Source organism: Octopus sinensis, linkage group LG13 (assembly GCF_006345805.1).
Source record: "Octopus sinensis linkage group LG13, ASM634580v1, whole genome shotgun sequence".
NCBI lineage: Eukaryota > Metazoa > Mollusca > Cephalopoda > Octopoda > Octopodidae > Octopus > Octopus sinensis.
In genome coordinates this window covers 17,434,916-17,459,237 of record NC_043009.1, presented here as the reverse complement: position 1 = coordinate 17,459,237, position 24,322 = coordinate 17,434,916, and the positions used below count along the sequence as shown (strand labels likewise).

General features: G+C 35.3%; 1 protein-coding gene across 3 annotated transcripts in view; it reads left to right on the top strand.

Annotated features, from left to right (window-relative positions):
• LOC115218584 (fibrillin-1) overlaps window positions 1–24,322 on the top strand; it is a 653,797-nt gene that overhangs the window by 239,830 nt on the left and 389,645 nt on the right. The gene's annotated exons all lie outside the window — the stretch shown is intronic.

Here is a 24,322-nt window from a genome sequence, read left to right as displayed (position 1 = left end):
AAAGAAGCAAACAGGGTTTGCTTTTTTCTAGCAAGAGGTTTGCTTTCAAACCACGAGGTGTGTGGCACCTTTGGCAGATGTCTTCTACTGTATCACTGGGCTAACCAAAGCGTTGTGAGTAGATTTAGTAGAGAGAAACTGAAAGGAGCCCATTGTATATGTGAGCCATTGTGTTTGTATTTGTCCCCAACCATCATTTGACAACCAATGTTTGTTTATACCCACATAACTTAGTGGTTTGGTGAAAGAGGCTGATAGAATAAGTACCAGGCTTAAAAAAACAGTTACTGGGTCAACATTTTCAACTAAACCCTTCAAAGGAGTGCTCCAGCATAGTCACAGTCTAATGACTGAAATAAGTAAAAGTTAAAAATTGAGAGGCTGAGTCAATGACGTGCAGGAGTTGGCAGTGTGCCTTGTCATGGAGACTGTCTGATCCAAAGACACTGAAATCTTGATTTGTCTGTCTGCATAACTTTGAATAGATACCACAGTGGAGGAAGGTCACTGTTGTAAGCAGTAACTTTGTTGTCTTGTAGTGCTATAGGCCTAGGGAAAGCCACTGGAACTCATTTTAATGAGTCGTTTTTAGAATTGCACAATGAAGACAAAATTCTTCAATGGTGTCTCAGACACCTAATAGCTTGCAAGACATCATTTAATGTGAGTTATGTCAGCATCTTGATACATAAGCAAATCAGTAAAGAATGTGATAACAGTTCAAGTGCTATTTACATTACAGGAAGTAAAAGTTTATTTGAAAAGTCTTTGTCTTTTTGATTTCATTAACCAGCTAAATAATTATAAATACTTATATAAAAGTTAAAAACAAAATACAAGAGTAAACGTTTTTATTTTGTTCTTGTTTTCCTAAATTTTATTACAGATTGTCATTATAAATGATTTTCAGGAAACAGCGTCCATTTTAATTTTAAGTTTTGACCAAAATCTATTTTCCTAATTTTTATACACTTAAGACAGTTTTAATATCAATCAATTCTTCATTAAATATTCACGAATATCTTGTGATTCCTGGTGTAAACAGTACAACTTCTCACTACTGCCACATCACCATACAGCAGCCTACACTAAAGCACTATTTATTTCCCCACCCTTCAAAAAAAAAAAAAGAGAAATTTACAAACAAAATCTAATACTATAACGTTATGGTTTTTACATTATTCTCTTTGTAGTGGTTGAAAATATTCTTTGCATCTTTGCTTCGGTAGTACATAAATATGATAAAGAGATGATAATGCCGACAGGGAAATAAAAAAATGGAAATCAATTATTAGTATGTTGATGTGATATTGTTCTATCTGCACTACAATGTTTAGTTAGTAATTTTATGAGTTGACTATCCCTGAATTCTACATTAGCCTGTTTACAGTTTTCAACTAACCAATCACAAACACAACTTCCTCATCAACCTGTGTTACATAAAATGTTACCTTACTTAAGCACAATGTTTCTAAGTAGTGTCACTACACAAATCTCACTTTCTCTCAACTATAAAGCCATTATTAGCCTTTTATACCTTACAAAGTCTCCAACTAGTCTATTTAATACTTTAAACTTCAAAACATAACATGCCTCAAATAAGAATTCTTCAACTAAATTGTAATATATCTTAAATGTCATCTAACTCAAAATCTTTGGAGAAATCCATAATCCCTGATCACTAATAAAATTAGATACCTTGAAAATTAGTTGTGCATCTCAAAAATCCATAGAATTATTGATAATGGTATTTATCTCAGAAACCATATTTTTACTAAGATTGTGATATCACCACCAACACTACCACCCCCACTACACCACCACCACCACCATCTAAACAACCATCATAAATCAGTGTGTGAGTATGAGTGACTGATGTGCTAGAAATAACAGTAAATCCTACCCAAATTTCATCCTACCAAATTAAAGAGAAATGGACACACTTGATAATGTATTAGTTGATATTCAAAGGTAGAATATTCATAACAGGAATGCTTTCTTGACTAAGACTAATCTGGGGTCAAACAACAACAACAATAACAATGACTGATCTTATAACAAAGGAAGTTTCTGGGTAGTTGGTTGATCTGTTCAAAATAGCAACCAAATTCCCTCAAAAAACACCACTACTGTCTTAAAATGGAAAGGGTACTTTAAATAATTTAGTTTCTAGATAATAACCTTTCATCATAGATTTGCTTGATCAGGTTTGACCTGGGGCTAAACAACAACTGTCACCAATGCCACCAATATCACTACTACACCAGCAACAACAACAACAGTGACCATTGTTGCCCAATACACCTGTTCACAAGTAGTCTGTCCCATCTGTTTACCACCACCATTGCCACTGCCTCCATCATCACAAGTTTTTTTTAATGGTGAGGAGTGGGTGACAAGCTCTGACTGGAAGAGCTGAAGGAGATGAGAGAATGGTCTACTGAAAAGATAGAATAGAGCAAGAGTAGGAAAATTGTTGGGGGTAAGATGGGTTTGGAGTGAGTGTTAGGCATGGCGAAGTTTTGATTTCAGACATAGAAGAGGTGCACGAGCTAGTTGATGCATCATAGATATGGAAAAGAAGGCTGGCTACTAAGGAAAGGGTATATATATATAGTGAGAATTTGCAAAAAAACAAAAGACGAAGACGGGTGTGTAAACAACAAACAGATGTTTTAGTTTAATGCTTGGGAAGTGAGAAAGTCTTTTACATTTCGAGCCTATGCTCTTTGACTGAAAGGAACACAGAAATAAACAGGGAGAGAAAATGGAAAAGTTTTACTGGCTAGCGATCGATCATGGCGAATATATATATATGTACACACACACACACACACACACACGCGCGCATACACGCACACACACACACACACACACACACACACGCATACATGCACACACACACACTCACACACATATTCAGTATTTACTCATGTGTAAGTTTCAGTCATACCAGTTACATTCCATATTTTGTATAGATAAATTTGGTACAAAATTTTGATAATAGAAATGAAGAAATCTACAGAATCTGTGACTATAATGACCAAATAGCTTTTCAAATTAAATTACATCTAGTGTTATTAGTTGAGTTAAATAATTATATGAGTCACCATGTTAAGTACATTTATTAAAGAAACTAAATTACAAACATGATTATCAATGGCCACAGTATCTATATGTAATGTGTGACTGGAAATTGCTTTATAATATATAAAAAAAAAAGCACAAACCATTAAAGCAATTTAAATAAAAGAAGCCAATAAAACAGCAGTTTAAGATGAATGTCTTCTGTTTAGCATTTTCTACTGTGACAAAGTGTAACGTGGGCTAACATTTACCCACCTTATACCTATCTTGGCCCTGTTTTTCAGCCAATAAAGAAACCTTTTGCTGTACTCAGAGAGACCTCTCACACCTACCCTTCAATGTCATTCTAAAGTCAAACAATCACATCTTTGAAATCCTGAAATTACAAGATAATGCATGGTTAATTTTTTAAAAAAAGTGGATAAATAAGCATTACATTTGATGGAGTTATCTGAATGCTAAAGGGTTTACTCATCCCCTGCACTTTATTGCATTATTCTAGCTCTTTTAATACATTTACAGTCAGCAAGCTCAGGTGACCAAACAGACCCAGAATAATCTTCTCTTTTCGGTTAGTTACCATACAGTGAAAAAGTATGGTAATTTATTGAAGGTGGCTGCACCCTCCACCCTGTATGAAATATGTGTTTGTGTGATTTGACACATAACAGCAGCTGGTTGTGGTAAGGATGGAATTCCTTGCATAAAATACCTTAGCTTTGTTCCCAAGTCACAGCCTTCACTTCTCTTATGTGTACGAAAGATACATGTTTGTGTGTAGAGTTATATACACATTAAATATATCTTTTATCTTTTATTTGACCTCATCACTTCTTTTTCTATTTAAACCTGACGATTATTTTATCACTCACTTTTGCTGCACTGCTAAGTTACAGGGATGTAAACACACCAACACCAGTCATCAAGCAGTAGTGGAGGACAAGCACAAATACAAAGACATGTACACATACACACACTCACATACACACTCACATACACACACACACACACACGCACACACTCACACACACACACTCACACACACACACACACTCACACGCACTCACATACACACACATACTCACACACACACTCACATGTACACACACACACTCACACACACACACACACACACACACACACACACACACACACACGTGTACACGACATACTTCTTTCAGTTTCTGTCTACGAAATCCACCAACAAGGCTTTGGTAGGCCTGAAGCTATAGTAGAAGAGACTAGCCCAAAGTTCCATGAACCCATGACCATGTGGGTGGGAAACAAGCTTCTTATTAAGTATACATATACACATACATGATTAGATGTGACATATTTGGTTATTCGTTAAGAAGTTTGCTTCACAAGCACAGAATTTGAAACTCACTTAGGAGTGAATTCAGCAGATGTATGTGTGTGTTTGTTTTAGTATACCTTTATCATAAAAAATTCCAGCATTTTAAAACAAAAATAAAACTGGTATCAAACATTTTATTGACATAAAATGGAATCAATATATTTTATTTAGACTTGCAAGATCATTTAATCTTTTCATTGAAACTTTTTGGAAGGATTGGATCCAAAGAGAATTCTATAGAAGGAAAATATTTATATAAATTACTTTAATATTTTATCGAGGTTTGCTTGCTTTTCTGCCGTATCATGCTGAATGCATCAGTTCTCATCTGATCACTGAAGTTAAGCAACATCAAAACTAGTTCGTACTTAGACGGGTAACCATTTGGGAAACCTTGGTGCTGTAGTCATTCTGATTTAAGGTGGCAAGTTGGCAGAACCATTATTGGGTGGAGCAAAATGCTCAGCAGCATTTCATCTGTCTTATGTTCTGAGTTCAAATTTTGCTGAGGTTGACTTTGCCCATCATCCTTTAGGGGTTGATAAAATAAATACCAGTGAAATGCTAGGGGTGATGCAATTGATTTGCATCCCCTCCTGAAATTGCTGGCCTTGTGCCAAAACTTGAAACCAATATCTTATTGAGGCTAACACAATAAAAACCTCTTTATTTTTGAAGTTTCATTTTCCAATTATTATTTCCTTAAATTACTGGCAAGCTCACACCATCAAAAATAACAATGACCCAGAGAAGAGATACCTAATAGAAACGTAGAGCAGAGTAGTTTATTTAAGTCAGTCCAGAATAACAGGTTGTATATAAAAAGTTAGTTGTATGAATGACTTGCACCATAGAATAAGGAAAACATCTGTGGAGTTTACTACTGACAGTTATTACTTTGGCTCATATGTGAATGGTGTTGCTAACTAATTCCCCACTGAACTACATGATAAAAATTATGTAAACAGTAAATGTAAATGAATAATTTAACTGGACAAGACATATATATTTCCTGTCCGGCTAAATTATTCACTTATATGAAAATGAACAAAGAGAAATAGCATTTAGAGGCTAGTAACGTGTATCTGAACAACAGAGGCAAATTCAGATATATCAAATACCATACAGTGTAAATTCTTGATCTATTAGAATTCTCTACTTCTAGAGAATGTGTTACAATTACCAAATGACAACTGAGCCCAGCTTAATAACAAAAGAAGAAATAATCTCATGATTCAAGACTTCTACAGAGTTGACATGCTACCAAAGTAAAGGACAGGCCTGTTGTCTATAGGTAAAGGAAACACGCATAAATGCACGTTTCTGTCTAAATAGGTGTCATCAGCACAATTGTCCTAACTTACCTCCATATGCATGTATGTGTGTGTATGTGTGTGTGTGTGTTTGTGCGTGTGTAAAAATATATACGCACACATACATAAATACATACATTTATATATGCATGCATATACATACGCAAGTATATGTAGGTATATGTATGTGTGTGTGTGTGTGTGAATGTGTATAAATATATATGTGTGTGTATATATATATACATATATTGATGTGTTCATGAGACTCTCTCTCTCTTTGTACATTTATATGCACACACACACACACACACACACACATATATTTATGTATGTATATATAAACACACAACAAAGTTTATTACAGAAGATATAAATATATTATGACATTTAAAGACCTAATTTCTTCCACATAACTTCTTTTCACTGCAAAAGAAAGTATAAATTGAAATATTTTCTGGTTTGAGATATTTCCAGTTTTGAAATTGGCACAACCATCACTGTCAATCTGCTCTCCCTGTGTCTTTAGATTTCTCTCATGATGAATGCCTCCCTTTTTCTACCTGTCAATATGTTAGAGAGGAAAAGGAGAGAGAGAGAGAAAGAACCAAAAAGATTAAAGAGAAGCTAAAAGAGGAAATTAAAATAAGTTTGACATCACATGAATGTATGACATCAAACTTTTTGGTGGGGTATTTTGAAGTTCTGCCAGTTTCTGTCTCTCTCTATATTCCCTTCCCCTCCCTAATTTCCCCTTTGTTTACTTACTTTCTCCCCCAATATGTCATTTTCTAGTCCTTCTTTCTCTGTCTTCACTTTATGGTTACATATTTTTCTATCTTATCCCTCCTTATCTTCTGCCTATTCTTTCAGTCGCCTCTGAAAAATTTTCACTCCAGCTCATCTAGCACAACTATGTCTTTCACTCTCTGATCTTCTCTGATTTTATTTCTTTTCCAGCTCTATCCACTCTTGTTCGAATCTTTCCTCCTAGTACACTTTAGTGGGATAGAAAAAGAATATATATATAAAATATATATATATATTATATATATATATATGTAGGTGCCGGGTTGAGTCGGGGTTAACCACAGTAAATAAGGTACTCAATACATAGCAGAGTAAATTAATTTATTTTATAGAAGGAGCTTCTACATATATATATTTCATTCAAATGAAACAGTTCTAGTCCTGTAGAAGCTCCTTCTATAAAATATATATATATATATATATATATTTATTATATAGAAGGAGCTTCTACAGGACTAGAACTGTTTCATTCAAAAGAAATCATCAGGAAGCTAGTAGACAAGAGTTGTTTTGGCATTTATACATTTAGGCAGGTTTAAATGGGTGTGGTGGGGGACTTTTTGGGGGTAGGCATGGCGCAAAACTGTCATTATTAGGGAGTGTGTCAAAGGAATCGGTGGTAAAGTAGATAAAAGAATAAATAAAAGAATAAAAAAATAAATAGAAAAATAGAGTTTTAGGTAAGTAAGGAGACTCTCACTTGTACATCTACATATATATATATATACACATATCTACACCCACATATTCACATATATCTATACATATACATACATACCCACATATACATACATACCCACATATACATACATATATATATGCATACATACACATACACATACATATACATATACATATATATACATATATATACACGTACCCATGTACGTACACACAAATACACATATACATACATATATATACATATATGTATACACACTCGCACATATATATACATACACACATATATATACACATGCATATAGATGCACACACATACACACACATTTTTATTCTCTTATTTTAATTTTATTATTACTACTACTTTTGTTTATATCTTTATTTTTATCTTGACCGGTCAGCCGGTCTCAAGGGATGATCTAAAGATTCCGTTTATCTATCTACTCACTGATACGGACGCAAGCACTCACTCACGCCCACACACTCACACGTACACACATACTCATACACACACGCATACACATACATACCTCAATACACCCACAGAAGACTAGTCCATACATATACACTAATTAATATATATACACATATACATATACACATACATACACATACATACATATACATACACATATACATATATATATACATATATATACATATACATACACATATACATTCATACATATATACACATACACACACACACATATATATATATATAATATATGCGTATACACATACACACAACGCGCATCTATATATACACATAAGTACATACATGCATAAATGTATACATATGTCTATACATATGCATACACATCCACACACACACACGCGCCTCCTTCTGTTCATAAATACATACATGCATACAGGCATACACATATATACATACATGCATACTCAAATAATAATAATAATAATAATAATAAATATATATACGTGCAGTTACCCATTATACAGACGGATACATACATATAAACATACCCATATATACCTATTTACACATATGTATATATACATACATACACACATAACTCTACATACCTACATATGCATAAACACACAAGCGTACATATATATATATACATACATATATATATATATATATATCTATATACATATACATATATACATATATACACACACATACACACACATATATATATACATTTACACACACATTTTTTTACACATATATATATATATACACATACACATACATATAAGTATACACTATATACCTATCTACACATATGTATATATACAATACATAACATCCCATCCAAGAACTCTACATACTTACATATACATGAACACACGACGTACACACAACATATATAATAATAAATTATATTATCTATATAATAAAATATTTATATTACACATAAATATACACATACATACACATACATACACACATATATACACATATATATATACACACTACATATACATACATACACATACATACATATATATATATATATATATATATTATATATATAAATTATATAAAAAAAAAACCCACACATATACACATACACATACACATACACATACACATACACGCACTCACATACATGCGTATATTCCTACTAACACCCATTCATTTCTATACATATATACAATACATATATACAAGTGTACATATACAATCTGTGAATAGTCTTAGGAGGAAAGTTAATCGGGGGTGCTGGGGGAACGGTGGGGTTGGGGGGTTTTTGTGGGTGGGTGTCGTCAATCGGGTTGCCGGGTGGGTCTATAGTTCTTGTAGTTTGCATAAATTTTATGCATGCAATTTGGGGAGTGTTCTGAGATCTAGTTGAGGAGATGGCCTTTGGCGAACAAGATCTCTAGGCTCTCGGAAATGCAAAGGTCACAGCAGGTATGGCCTCCTGTGTACGAACGCGCCTTCTGTAGTAGTCTCCACTTGGTCTTGAAGGGGATGGAGTTCCTTTTAAGGTACCAGATGTGGGCGGCGAGGGTAGTTTGGTTGGATTTATCAGGTCGCCGGAACGAGTGTGTGTGGGTGTACCAGCGGGTCTTAAAGCTGTTTGACGTCATTCCGATGTACGATTTTCTTTTATCATCGGGGCCTGATCGTACCTCGCATGTATAGACGAGGTCCCTCTGTAGGCAGTTGTTGTTGAGGGGGCAGGTGGTTTTATCAGGGCAGTTGCAATTGCTATCGGATGTTGGATGGGCCTCGGAAAGAGTAGATATATTAAGTTTTTTCACGTTGTTGTTGGCTAGGTTCCTGGCTAGATTGGGCGTGGTAGAGTAGGAGAGTCTAATGGTGTTCTTATTTAGGATAGTATAGTACTTATGTTGGGTAGGGAAGTGTTTCTGTAGGAGAGTGAAGAAGATTTTAGCTACAGGTGTAGCGACCTCACGGTTGAAGGGGGGGGGGTTGTACCAGCTAATGTGTCTTCGCCTATTTTTCCTGGGTTGGCGTGGGGCTATACTAGTATAGGTGATCTTATCTTTAAAGCCACTGCGGGCCAGGGCTTCGTTGTAATAGGGGGCTGCGGCATTAAAGATATCTTCAGTAGCGGACAGGCTAGATATTCTAATTGAGACACTTTTTACTAGGTTGTCTAATATATTTTTGGGGTGGTTGGAATTAATGTCTATATATCTAAGGGATTCATTAGGTTTGTGGTACGGGTAATAAAGTGAGGTTTTTAAGTCGAGGGTTCTTTTTAAGTTCTAGTCCTGTAGAAGCTCCTTCTATATAATAAATTAATTTACTCTGCTATGTATTGAGTACCTTATTTACTGTGGTTAACCCCGACTCAACCCGGGACCTACATATACATATATATATATATATATATATATATATACAGGGTGTGATGGGTAAATTGTCGCTATTTTATATTTTTAATTCTGTGCATATGCATTGTTTGTTTTTTATTTTGTTGACTATACAGTATAGTAGGGTCAGTTAGGCACTGTCTATGAGAAAAATAGCACCATGATGCAATTCACTCTGCCAGAAACTTGGAAATGACATGCTGTACTGAAGCTCCAATACAAACATGCACCCATAGGAACATGTAGTGAGAGTGATAAAAATCAAACATCCAGTCAACATCAGGGTGTTTGGAGTGATAACTTGTGATGGTGATGATATGCCTCCATTCATCTTCCCACACAGCCTCGGACTCAACACAGAGGCCTACATCAAATGCCTGGAGGAATTAGTGCTGCCCTGGATCAAGAGGGTGGCTGTTGGAAGACCCTATGTCTGGGAACAGGACTTTGTACTGTGCCACACAAACAGGAGAACCCAGTCATGGCTGTCAGACAATTTCTGTGACCACATCACCCCTAACATCTGGTCAGCTAACTTGTCAGTGTTGTTTTCCCTCTCTGATCCTCTCTGATTTTATTTCTTTTCCAGCTCTATCCACTCTTGTTTGTATTGGAGCTTCAATACAGCATGTCATTTCCAAGAAGGAGTAATTAACATAAGCACAGAGTTGAGTAGTCTATTTAAGGTCACTTGGTGGGTTTAAACTATTGAGCTACAATTATTGAACTACTGGAGTAAAGATAGAAGAATATGCAGTGATATATGTATGGAAAATCCTGGAGGGGTTAGCATCGAACTTTGGCATTGAGAGATATACCAGCTACCAACTAGAAAGGTCCCAGCTATCCTGTCTAGAGTGAGGCCCATGTTCAGCAATAGACTGGAATTCAAGGATTCACAGCTACTTAATAACTTGCCAAAACATCGGAGGAATTTGCATGGAGTAGGAGGTAGATGTTTTCAAGAAACAACTTGACCTCCTGCTGTCCAAATTCTCAGATGAACTGCAAGAAACCCAAAAGAAAGCAGCAATGTCAAACATAAGAATGGCCATTAAAGAAGTGATAACACAGGCAGTGCTCCAGCAGAGTCACAGCCTTTGGGCTGCTAGTACCTTAAAGCTATCAACAATGTCACTCCAGTGAAATCCAAGAATGATACAAAGGCAGCACTGATAGAATCCCTCAAGGAGTTGCAGGGGGTGCTGATAAGTAACCCACGACTTTGAGCCATTACAAGAGAGTGGTCAGACCAATGGCTCTGCACACATTGATCATGGTCCCTTCCAATAGTTATTGTTCCACACTCTTTTCCATAGACTAACCAAAGCCTTGAGTGAATTTGGTAGTTGGTCACTGAAAGAAACACATTGTGTTTGTGTGTTTGTGTATACCCTTGTCAAGATACCACAAGAAGTTGTAAATGAGCATGTCATTTGTTTCCAGTCTTTTGTGATAGATGTTTGGCCATGACAAATATTACCTTGCTTGTAAACAGGTGAGGGCTGGCAAAAGGAAAGGCAGTGGAAAATCTACTTCAACAAATTCAATCTGATTGATGCCAGTGTGCAAAAAATGGCCTTAAATCATGATGATGATATATATATATATATCCTCTCTACTATTGACACAAGGCCTTAAATGTTTGGGTAGGGGCAAGTCAATTACATCACCCCCCAGTACTCAACTGGAACTTATTTCATTGACCCTGAAAGGATGGATGGCAAAGTCAACTTTGGCAGCATTTGAACTCAGAACATAAAGACAGATGAAATGCCACTGAGCATTTTGCCCTGTGTGCTATACACACACACACACACACACACATATATATATATATATATATATATATATATATATATATATATATATATATATATATATATATATGGTGAAGGCGCATGGCTCAGTGGTTAGAGCGTCGAGCTTACGATCGTGAGGTTGTGAGCTCGAATCCCTGACCGGGCTGCGTGTTGTGTTCTTGAGCAAGACACTTTATTTCACGTTGCTCCAGTTCACTCAGCTGTAGAAATGAGTTGCGACGTCATAGATGCCAAGCTGTATCGGCCCTTGCCTTTCCCTTGGACAACATCGGTGACGTGGAGAGGGGAGGCCGGTATGCATGGGCGACTGCTGGTCTTCCATAAAACAACCTTGCCCAGACTTGTACCTCAGAGGGTAACTCTCTAGGTGCAAAACCCATGGTCAGTGTCTCACCGAAGGGGGTCTCTCTCTCTCTTTCTGTATATATATATATATGTATGTATATCATTATCATCATCATTATCGTCATCATCATCATTTAACATCCATTTTCCATGCTGGCATGGGGTGGATAGTTTAATAGGTGCTGACCAGCTGAAGGGTTGTTCAGGCTCCGTGTCTGTTTTGGCATGATTTCTACAGCTGGACACTCTTCCTAATACCAACCACTTTACAGAGTGTACAGGGTGCTTTTATATATCATCATCATCATCATCATCATCATCATGTAACATCCATTATCCTCGCTGGCAGATGCCCTTCCTAATGACTACCATTTTACAGAGTGTACTGGGTTCTTTTTTTACATGGCACCAGCACCAGCAGGATCACCAAGTCACTTGCAAGTCAAAGACTCCTGACTGTGAGGGGCAGTAGTATTGAGGGAGGTAGCTTTGTACCTTTTGAGAGGTTAAAGTGATAGAGATAGGTGTCTCTCTATAGAGGAGGTGTATGGCTGCCCTGGTTGGAAAGGAGAGATAAAAACAGAGAGGAAGAAAGGCAGAATGAGAGAGAGAGAGAGATAGAATACGGTGGACATGTGTTGGGACACCTACAGTGAGGATGAATATAAGTGAATATATGTTGTATATGTTATACAGTGGATTAGACATGGTGAACTGGCAAGACGGGATAGAGGGGAAATGCTTTATAAGAGTGTGATGAGAGATGTTTAGAGATGGGACAGAAGTGACTGTAGCAAGTGATACCAGTGACTCAAGGGGGTTGTATTATGAGTTGATATGTAAGGGCACTGAGGGTGATTGTATGCAGGTAGGCATGTGAGGCAGAGTGGAGTGGGTGTATATCAGGTAGTTTTCATGGTGGGGAAAGTGGTGTTGGAAAGATGGGTTGTTGTGGGGATTTGGATGGGGAGGGACAAACTTTGTGTGTGGTAGGGGGAGGAACATAAAGAACCAGCCTGTATGGTCTGAGTTTACTTAGCTGGGCACGTCATCTTAAGCACAGCAAATTACCAAATGCCTCAGTCCTTTATTAATTCATCAACGAGGTTCAACACCTGAAGATTGCACATTCAGTGGAGCATGCTGGCATCAGTCCTTACAAGACTTTGCTTGTCATTTGCAGTCACAGCCAATGCTTCAGTATGTAGCATAGCAGTCTGTACACAGGCATCATACAGTCTGCCTTTCACTCTGAGGGAGAGATCCTTTGCCCAGCCTGTTCTTATTTCTAGTAATTACTCTTTTGGAGTCACTTCCACTGCAGTTAATTTGGTCATCTAGGTAACAGAAACTATCTACTATCTCTAAGGATCTCCTGGACATTTAAGGAAATCTATTTCTTGTATATTCTTAGTATTTATTGTGCTTGTGCATTGGTCACATTTAAAGGCTACTTTTTCTGTTAACCTTTCAGCGATTGCACAGCTCCTCATGTGTCCATAGTTTGCACTGAATGCACTGTATGGAATTTATACCAACACCTTTTCTACATATTGAGCAGGGTCATCTCCCTGAAGGGATTAGTTATTTGTTTGCCTTCCTACTTACTAGCACTTTGATCTTTGCTAAATTGCTAAATTAAACCTTTGATTTTAGTTCTTGCCTCAATACCTGAAATCTCTTTTCTAATTCTAGTAGATATTCTGCTATAAGAACAAGGTTGTCAAGCATAGAGGAGCTTTCAAGGGTAACTCCTACCTGCTCACTCAATTCATTGTTATACTCATTGCTGACTTTCACCTTACTGACAACATTCTTGTACATGGTTTGTATGGCTCTCACCAACTGCTCATCTATCCCTAGCTTCTGCATTAACCACCAGATGAGAGAATGAGGGACCCTGTCAAAAGCTATCTCTATGTCAACAAATGCTAAGTACAGAGGTTTGTTTTTCACTAAATGCTTCTCTTGTAGTTTGCCTTACTAGGAAGATAGAATCAGCAGTGCTTTTCCCTGGTACAAAACTAAACTACATCTCATCCAGGTTACTCCTCTTCCTAATTAGCTGAGCTATGAGCTTCTCAGTAAATTTCATGACTTGATCCCCTAATATGGTACTTCTGTAATTACTTCTAAGTCATCCCTTTTACCTTTGTAGCAGTTGACTATAAAGTTGCTACACCAATCATTGGGTATGGCCCCTTCCTGGATAGCCTGGGTGGATTTGGTAGGCAGAAATTGAAAGAAACCCATCATATATATATATATATATAAAAGAAGCAGGCCTTATCTGAAGGCCGTGATTGGCTAGCTTTACACAGTGGCGCGAAATAAGTAGAGAGACAAACCACGCCACATGCCAACCAATCAGATCAGTGGACAGAACAGGGACAAACCAGCCAAAGATGGCTGTAATCTCAAAAGAGATCATTCTTATTTTGTCTCTCAAACAGTGAGGATATCAGATATATATATATATATATAAATGGAGTTAAATGCAGGTGTTATTTAATTCTTTTTACTTCTGACATATGTTTCGAAGAAATCATTGGTATTATTCTAGAAGGAATAAAATGGTGTAAAACAATGCAATCTTCACATCAGGGAAAGAAAGAAATCAAACACATCAATGAGACATTTTAACAGAATGTGATGACTGCATATATGATGAAGAGAACACTAACAAGCTTTTTTTAAAAAAAAACTGTTAGTAGATACAACGTCAAGGTAGTTTATAGAAAAGGAAGGAGGAGAAAGAAAGAAATTGGCAGAAAACAAATAGTGGAGAGATATAGAGCGATAGGTGATTTAGAATAAAGCTTAAAGGCATGGAAGGAGATATATTTAATGGAAGTGAAATGTAAGAAGACAATCAACGGTCAAATTTTATAGAATGGTAGAAATCACTTATAGAAACTAAAGGTATGTTTCTGCCAATGTTTGCAATGATAAACACTTTCTATAAATATGTTTACAAGGAAATTCTCTGAGAACAGTGTTACATCTCAGTGTTACAAAGTGGACAAAAAGATTTACCTTTATCATATGGAAAAGATACAGAGAGAATATTCCATTCCAAATCAAATTGTTTGTTACGATCCAGATTAATTTACTAAGCCCAGTATTTTTACATTTATTGATATGTCTAAATGTAGAGTAATGATTAGATATTGTATTTAAATAACACCTGCGTTTAACTCCATTTATTATTTTTTTCCGTGTTATTTGTAAACACTGAATAAACACACATACATTTATATGTATGTATATATATATATATATATATATATATATATATATATATAGTATATCTAATATCCTCACTGTTTGGGAGACAAAATAAGAATGATCTCGTTTGAGATTACAGCCATCTTTGGCTGGTTTGTCCCTGTTGTGTCCACTGATCTGATTGGTTGGCATGTGGCGCGGTTTGTCTCTCTACTTATTTCACGCCACTGTGTAAAGCTAGCCAATCACAGCCTTCGGATAAGGCCTGCTTCTTTGAGCCATTTTTTCCCTATAAAAAGGCCAACTTTCACTATTCATCGTCTTTTGACTCTAGACCTTTTAAAGTTTAGTCACTGACCACAGAGCTGCTCAGCCATGTTCCAGTTCAAGCAACAGGCGAAGAATAGTGAAAGTTGGCCTTTTTATAGGGAAAAAATGGCTCAAAGAAGCAGGCCTTATCCAAAGGCTGTGATTGGCTAGCTTTACACAGTGGCGCGAAATAAGTAGAGAGACAAACCACGCCACATGCCAACCAATCAGATCAGTGGATACAACAGGGACAAACCAGCCAAAGATGGCTGTAATCTCAAACGTGATCATTCTTATTGTCTCTCAAACAGTGAGGACATCAGATATGCTATATATATATATATACTGGAGTAAGCACATAAATGTGAAACAAGGTAGAAAAAAAGAGTACTCAAATACCAGAGGTAGAGTAATATAGAATAATATATTTACATCTTACATATATATATCTGCATATGTATGTGGTCTGTGTATATCCAACTGTGTATTTTGATGTATTATATGTATATTGCTGGTTTAGTATGCATATATTCTGTTGTGAAATATTTTAATTTTTAATATATTAATTGTATTAATCAAATTATATTTCATATATAATTAATGACAATATGTATTTTGAATCCGCTCTTCGATTTAAGGTTTTTCCTCGATTTTTTATAATAGGATGATTTTATATTGAATTCATTTGTTTTGTTTATTTTGTTTATCGCATGCTTAAGACCATTATTTGAAACAAATCCATTTTTAAAGGTATATCCTTTAACTAGTTTTGATCATAACATTATTTCTGAGTAACAGTATATTTCTGCTGCTTTTAGATAAAGTATATATATATATACATACATACATATACATATGTTTATATATCTATGTGTGTGTGTGTGTGTCTTTGTGTTTGTGTTTGTCCTCCACCACCACTTGACAACCGATGTTGGTGTGTTTACATCCCTGTAACTTAGCAGTGTGGCAAAAAGAGACCAATAGAATAAGTACCAAGCTTAAAATAAAAGTAGAGATTGGGGTCGATTCGTTTGATTAAAATTCTTTGAAGCAGTGCCTCAGCATGGCCATGGTCTGATGAGTGAAATTAGTAAAAGATCAAAGATACAAGGTTGATGATGTGGGTATGGGTGGGTTGCTGATAAAATAGGTCTGTAATTAATTTAATTTATACTAGACAGTAAATAGGCTAGGAAAAGTTTGGGGAGGGGTGGGAGACATCTTGTAGTGTGTATACATGTATCACAGGATGAGTGAATGCTATTTAAGGTGTGTTTGAAAATATTTGGAACTATAAAAGAGTTAAAAAAACTATGACACATAAAATGGATATATGAAATAGTAATATAAAACGGAAATATAAATACAAATGAACATATAATATTTAAAATATATGATCTGATAAATAAAGCAATGAAAAATACTATAAAGAATAATATATTCCAAATAAGGTGAGTAATATATAGATCAGATATATAGAATAATAATAATAATGATATAAAATGACAAAATATATAATAATGTAAACATGTATAAAGTATATAATAATGAGACCTGAAATATAGGATAAATAATTTAGAATGAAAATAAAGAATAATAATATAAATATAAGTGAAAAAAACAAACAATTAAAGTGTGGACTGTGGAAGGGTATTGTGAAATATATGAAATAAGAAATAAACTAAACAGTGAATAACATAAAAAGGTGGAAGAGGTGGGTGGAAGAGGTAAGCCATGGAAATCTAAGCAATAAATGATAAATGATTAAATGATACATGCTGTGTGGTAAATGATGAATGGTAATGCCTGAAAGCTAGAGGTAAGGGTGAGTATAGAGCTGAGCAGAAATGAGAGTTGATAAACAAAGAATAATAATCATCCTGAAACTTATCAAATAGAAAAAAGTGGAAAAGTGGATAAGTGGATAAGTGGAAACAATCAATATGTACCACAATGGAGTAAATATCCTGCAGCTAATTAAAGGATCTAATAATGTGGAAGCATGTTGATATACATACATACATACATACATACATACATACATACATACATACATTCATACATACACACATACACACACACACAATGTGTTTGGATTAAATTGGATTAAATCCATATGTCTCCTCTTTTCAGTATTGGTGAACAGTCAATGGCATTGGAGGGAACAAAGCTACTGGAATTCTGTGATGCAAACGACTTTATGATTTGCAATACTAACTTCAGGAAACCAGTCAGTTAACTGTTCACTTATCAAATCTGGTGGGAACACAAGCCAGAGTGACTACATTTTCATCAGAAAACAGGAAAATTGGACCCTGTTAATGAACTTCAAGCTACTGACGGCTGACAATCTAGATATACCACCCTAGGACTGGCTGTCCCACTCGCAAGGGCATGAAATTTAATCCCTGCTGCCTGAATAAACTTTGGCCCTACCCACATTGGTCATCCAGCCTCAATTTTAACTGAACACTACTAGCAAATCTGCTTACTCCCATTTAAAGACTGTTGCTCATAATTTGGTAGCACCCTACTGAATGATAACTGAGCTACTGATCCATGCCAGCATCCCATCCTACTATGCGTGACATCCAATACAAGGAACTGATGTCACTTTATGCATTATACTGCAATCTGCTGCCATAGTGGAGCCAGCATCCTGCCAATGTCCTATCCTTGCAAGTAGGCCTAAAAACAAAGAAAATAGCTGTTGCTGTTTTCACAGCTTTAACACTAGATGACCTGAGCTGATGAATAAAGGTCTAGTATCTCAAAGCCATCTTGAACTTGTCTCATATTTCTGACTTTTCTCATATCTGATGAGATGGAGTCAACTTATCTGCATAAAACTTCAAGTCTTATGGAGCTAAGTCAAACAGCTATATATCCATCTATAGACACACAACTGTACATGCACACATGCAAACACACACACACAGACAGATAGATAGATAAATAGATAAATAGATTGAGAGATAGATAGATAGATAGATAGATAGATAGATAGATAGATAAATATGTACTTGTACTGATAAAAACATTTATAGCATGATAAAATGCACCAAGTTCACTCTGTTAAGTCGATGGCAGATAAGTGGACACTGTAAATTCAAAAGCACCTTTTAGCCCTGTCTTCTCAAGGACATGAAAACACCTCGTGTGCTGGTGACATGATGTGTACCCAACAGACATCATAAAGTAGTTGGTGAATAACTAGACGAATCATAGGGTCAAATGGTAGATATGGAACCCTCTTTAGTGCTGGTACTGTGTAAACTAGCACTATGGGGCATAATTGAATTTGCATATTTGTGCCTTTAAATTTAAACATTATAAAGCTGGCTTAATTCATGTCTGCCTTATATAGCAACTAACCTATACTAACGATTGGAAAAGAAATCAGATATATCTTATCTGAGGAGCAAATAACAAACCATGGAATGATCCGTCAGGAGATGCCCTCCTTATTTTTCCTCTCCTCAACAGCACAAAAAGAATATGTTTGTATTCTTATTCAATCTACAGTGAGGTTTCATAATGTTTGAATTCACCTTTGAACTTACACTAGGTGTGCATAAAATAGATACTGTTCAATTAAGCACAATCTTTCTTGGCAATTGGTATGCAAAAAAAAAAAATGGAGGGAGTTTCCTTATAGACTGTATCATGATTTGTTGACCGGTTCCTCAGAGAAGACAATCAATGGTATGGATCAGCTCCTTTATAAAGCACTTGTGAATAAGTTCACTTTGTGATGTTCAAATTAATGATGAGTTAACCAAAGCACAATTATGCAGATTAGGCTATCCACCATGTTACTTGCCTAATTAATGACTTTGTATATTCATGTGCTTTATATAGTGGCTGACTTATGCTATTTATTGGAGAAGGATGTCAGGAATGTCTCCATAAGGAATGGTCAACAAACCATAAAACAACTTGTGGGAAGACTTCCTCTCTCTTCTTTTCCCTTGAGTCAGTAGCTTAGAACGAATGTGTTTACATCCTTATTTATTTAGCCCACAATAATTTTATTGTCATGTTTATAAATATACACATATGTGTTATATATATATATATATTTCATTTTTGGATTTGGTTTGCAAGATTCTTTATATGATTTCTTGTGTTGAAGCATATTCTGTTGTGTCTGGGGAGAGTCATTTTCTTTTTGCGCCTTATAAGAGTCAAGACTATTGAAAAGGTTGCAAGACGCAATGAAAATTTTAGGAAAATAAAAATAAGAAAAATGGGGAAATTTTACCGGTGCGTGTAAGGCACAAAAATGACTCTCCCCAGACACAACAGTATATATATATATATTTTTTTTTTTGTTTCAGCTCAGAGCTGTGGCCATGCTGATGCACCGCTGTTATATATATATTTAATGTAGGATAAAATTTTTTCGAAAAAAAATTTTATCAATGGCCAGCATATTAAAAAATACCTTTAATGGTTAAATTCATAAACAACTTATAAATAAGGGCAAACAAAAAAAACAAAAAAATTTTTTTCGTTTGCCCCTATTTATAAGTTGTATATATATATATAACTACCAGACTTTTAAAAAAGAATTAAATATTGGGGGTGATTTGTATAACTAAATCATTCAAGGTGGTGCCCCAGCATGGCCGTAGTCCAATAACTAAAACAAGTAAAAAGCAAAGGTAGATTTTAGTAAAAAAAAAAGACAGACTTTTACAAGAAAAAGTTTGACAGTGACTTCAAACTTTTGGTTTACCTGTCACTGTCAAACTTTTTCTTGTAAAAGTCTGTCTTTTTTTTTTTTTACTAAAATCTACCTTTGCTTTTTACTTGTTTTAGTTATTGGACTACGGCCATGCTGGGGCACCACCTTGAATGATTTAGTTATACAAATCACCCCCAAAATTTAATTCGTTTTTAAAAGTCTGGTAGTTATTCTATTGGTATCTTTGCGAAACTACTATGTTATGAGGTTGTAAATAAACCAACACTGGTTGTCAAGTGGTGGTGGGGGACAAGCACATAGACACACACATATTTGGGCCTCTTTCGGTTTCTGTTTACCAAATCCATTTACAAAGCTTTAGTTGGCCCAAGGCTGTAGTAAAAGATACTTGTGTTCTTGCCCCAGATGCCATGCAGCGTGACTGAACCCAAACTATGTCAATAGGGGGCAAACCTCTTACCACACAAACACACCTGCACTTATGAGCCATCATGCCTGCACACGTAGATCCCCACATCAAAATACATCATACGTATTGGGTATAGGTAACCCCCATTTTCTGCACCATACATCCATACTATCACATAACTTATGACATCATACATATGTACAAAGGTAACCCCTAAAGTTTGTGAATGTGTTTTGTGTGTTTCTCAGTGTGCACATGTGTTGTTTACATGTGCATGTGTGCATGCACGTTTGTATTCTATGTATAAACATTCCTATTCTTAGCTGGACATTGCAAAAATAACTGCTATACAGCTCAATAGACAAACTTTATATTCCTTGCCACATGCTATTAACATGAACATAAATAAAAGCATCTCACATTTAACTACTCTTCACTGTACACACACACACACACACAAACACATGCTTGTATTATGAGTTATCACTCCCCATCTCACTTCCCGGCCCTCGCTAGTTATCCCCAACACTTCTCTTCCCCTCTCTCTTTCCAACTTTCTCTCCTTCTCTTTTCCCACTTATTCTCTTTCTCTTTTTCTCGCTCTCTCTGTACACTTACTCTCACTGTGACTGCATTTCAGTCCTTTTATTTCACTCCCCAGCTTTCATTGTACACTAGACATGCCATGTAAAAAGACATTGTAAATTCAGTGCCTTGTATTTTGTGCCCTTTCCTTTTCTTTCTCTTTGATAATCAGCACCACCCAAAACATTAGATTCACTTTCACATCTTCCACTGGCAAATTTATTTTCATTGTACATTTCTTCAATTCTTTCTTTTTTCACGATATTTCTATGCTTTCTCAGTCATCTACTTCATTTGCCTGGCTCCATATATTGTCTTCTCATAATTTTACTTCTTTTATTTGTGTGAGTTTTATCTGTCTGCATGTCTATCTATTTGTCTGTCTGCTTATACGTGTATGTATGTGTGTGTGTATACACACACACACGAAAACATGTACATACATATATGCATATATTTGAATATATATACACATATACATATGTATATATAGTCATATCTATCTATATATCTATCTATCTATCTAATGTATATGTATACATCAATATATGTGTATGCTTGTTCATGTGTGTGTGTGTGTGTGCATGTGTATCTGTATGTGTGTAATTATTTAGATTCAGATTGAACTCCTTCTACAGGATAATACTTTCTATCCCTTGAGACTGCCGTCTTCAAAGAATGTATGAAATAAAATGCTTTAGTAATCCAAATAATGTTCAATATACTAGGTGATGTTTAGATCTTAGATTTAAAACTCTTGTTAAATGAGATGATAGCATGCAATATAGCTTTACTACGTTAGATGTTTCTCTATCTAAACAAATGTTTAGCTGTTTTATTGTTTCTGTAGCAAGTATTTGTTCACCAATTTTAAAAGTTAGAATAAAGTTTGTAGCATTATTAATGATAGTCATGTGTGTGTTTTACTGTTTTGTAGTTGAATGACTTCAATCTGTTGAAGCTGCGTAAATTTGTGCTTGGGGGTAGCAAATCAAACACTCAATGATGATGTACAAATTAGATATAACTTGTACATCAAGCTAACTTACTTCTCTTGTTTGACAAAATTGTCATCTACATTTAGTAGGTTGTTTCAATAGCTTAACAGCAGGAAACTGTGTTACAGATACCTAAAGTGCTTGGCATTCTTTTTTTTTTATTATTACTTGTAGTAACTTATTCATGTTGTAGTTTTGTTAGATATAATCATAGTTGGCGGGATTATTGTCATAGGCACTGCCATTGTTACCATCGTTACAGTTTTGATGGCACACTGCAGAGACACTAATGATTTATCAAAATAAATCATCAAAATGGTTTTTAAATATTTCATTTTGCCTTTTCAGACTCATGACATTGTCAGTGTCATTTATTTTATACAAATGTCTTTCATAGAAAATGATTCTCAGGTTTTGATAACTTTAGGAATGGAGACTTTATGGTTAATCTTCTTAGCTGTCATTTGCAATTGACTCTTTGTAGCAGAAAAGGATTTTTTGTCCCAAATGTAATGAACAAAAACTTTGTCAATGATGTATCACTTTACATGGAACCACATGATGACAGCTCAACCCTGATCGACCCTGATATTGCAAAATACTGTTGGTTGTCCTGGAGCAGAAAATCTTGCTCTAGCTTGTTCTCTCTTTTCTTCTTCTTATTTAACCATTAATCCTATTTGATTCTGCAGCACTTATCCCTTTCTTTATAGCCTTTCACCATCATTTGTAGTCAGTCATTGTCTTCTCCCATGATGTCACAATTTGACCAACCACTTCATATAGTCTGAGATAGCCTCTTCAATGAACTTTAGGGTTGAGCTTTATGGTTAATAACAATTTCAATATGTAACAATAACCTATTTATGGTTTACATTTTTTCAAGCCCAAATCTTAACTAATACTGACCTAAAATATCTGTCCAGGATTAGACGAACTAAATATCAGTAATGTACTGGGAAAATGGTTTCATGTTAAAGCACATTGATCCAGCTGAAGAAACAGCAACAAGATTCAGAATAATCCCAAAATACATCTGTAAGTCTGAAGGAAAGAAGAAGAAGAAGAATTGTAAGCTTTCCAAGTACATGTAAACTTAGTTAATAACCAAATTAGTTTACAAGTAAGTATCTAAAGTAAGTCACCTACATTCAAGTCCCATTTATGAAGTTGACACAACCTTAATGAGACACCAATAATAACATTAATGATGATAAATAATAAAAAACACTTTCAAAACATTTTAAGCACTTAAATAGCATTAAATTGGCTTTTGAGAGTTTTTTGTTGACTGATATATTTATGGCCGCGTGTAAAAATTTCTGATTACAATGTAGTAGTAGTAGTAGTAGTAGTAGTAGTAGTAGTGATGAATGATGACAATATTGATATTGATGAAGACATTGATTACTGTGATGAAGGTGTTAATGAAATCAAAGAGAGCAATGAATGTAAGGATTATCATCATCATCATCATCATCATCATCATCATTATCATCATCATCATCATTGCAATCACCGATAAGCATGATTTTAATAATGGTCAATGATACTACAATGATATTGTTTTACTTATTTAGAAAATTAAATTTTTTTTTGTTTTATTTCTTGAAAGTGATGAGTAAAACATTACTGCTTTGGTTACTTTTACAACTACGACCAATTATGACATGTTTAACTAATTTAGCATACTTCCTTTTTAAATTGATTATGTTTAGATTATTTTATTTTATGGTTATTGTTGCGGAGAGAGAGAGAGCGTGTGTGTGTGTGTGAGAGAGAGAGAACGTGTGTGTGAGAGAGAGAGAGAGAGGAGAGAGAGAGAGAACGTGTGTGTGAGAGAGAGAGA